The sequence below is a fragment of the Schistocerca cancellata genome, chromosome 4 (genome assembly GCF_023864275.1).
Source record: "Schistocerca cancellata isolate TAMUIC-IGC-003103 chromosome 4, iqSchCanc2.1, whole genome shotgun sequence".
NCBI lineage: Eukaryota > Metazoa > Arthropoda > Insecta > Orthoptera > Acrididae > Schistocerca > Schistocerca cancellata.
The window spans coordinates 834,424,346-834,425,662 of NC_064629.1; positions in this window are offsets into that span (position 1 = coordinate 834,424,346).

Sequence of the window (1,317 nt, forward strand, 5' to 3'; positions counted from 1 at the left end):
AAGCTTTGTGCCTCACCTGGGCCCATCAACACCAACATTAAACTGTTGATGACCGGAAACATATTGCCTGGTCGGACGAGTCTCGTTTCAAATTCTATTGAGCAGATAGATACACTCCTGGAAATGGAAAAAACAACACATTGACACCGGTGTGTCAGACCCACCATACTTGCTCCGGACACTGCGAGAGGGCTGTACAAGCAATGATCACACACACGGCACAGCGGACACACCAGGAACCGCGGTGTTGGCCGTCGAATGGCGCTAGCTGCGCAGCATTTGTGCACCGCCGCCGTCAGTGTCAGCCAGTTTGCCGTGGCATACGGAGCTCCATCGCAGTCTTTAACACTGGTAGCATGCCGCGACAGCGTGGACGTGAACCGTATGTGCAGTTGACGGACTTTGAGCGAGGGCGTATAGTGGGCATGCGGGAGGCCGGGTGGACGTACCGCCGAATTGCTCAACACGTGGGGCGTGAGGTCTCCACAGTACATCGATGTTGTCGCCAGTGGTCGGCGGAAGGTGCACGTGCCCGTCGACCTGGGACCGGACCGCAGCGACGCATGGATGCACGCCAAGACCGTAGGATCCTACGCAGTGCCGTAGGGGACCGCACCGCCACTTCCCAGCAAATTAGGGACACTGTTGATCCTGGGGTATCGGCGAGGACCATTCACAACCGTCTCCATGAAGCTGGGCTACGGTCCCGCACACCGTTAGGCCGTCTTCCGCTCACGCCCCAACATCGTGCAGCCCGCCTCCAGTGGTGTCGCGACAGGCGTGAATGGAGGGACGAATGGAGACGTGTCGTCTTCAGCGATGAGAGTCGCTTCTGCCTTGGTGCCAATGATGGTCGTATGCGTGTTTGGCGCCGTGCAGGTGAGCGCCACAATCAGGACTGCATACGACCGAGGCACACAGGGCCAACACCCGGCATCATGGTGTGGGGAGCGATCTCCTACACTGGCCTTACACCACTGGTGATCGTCGAGGGGACACTGAATAGTGCACGGTACATCCAAACCGTCATCGAACCCATCGTTCTACCATTCCTAGACCGGCAAGGGAACTTGCTGTTCCAACAGGACAATGCACGTCCGCTCGTATCCCGTGCCACCCAATGTGCTTTAGAAGGTGTAAGTCAACTACCCTGGCCAGCAAGATCTCCGGATCTGTCCCCCATTGAGCATGTTTGGGACTGGATGAAGCGTCGTCTCACGCGGTCTGCGCGTCCAGCACGAAAGCTGGTCCAACTGAGGTGCCAGGTGGAAATGGCATGGCAAGCCGTTCCACAGGACTACATCCAGCATCTCTACG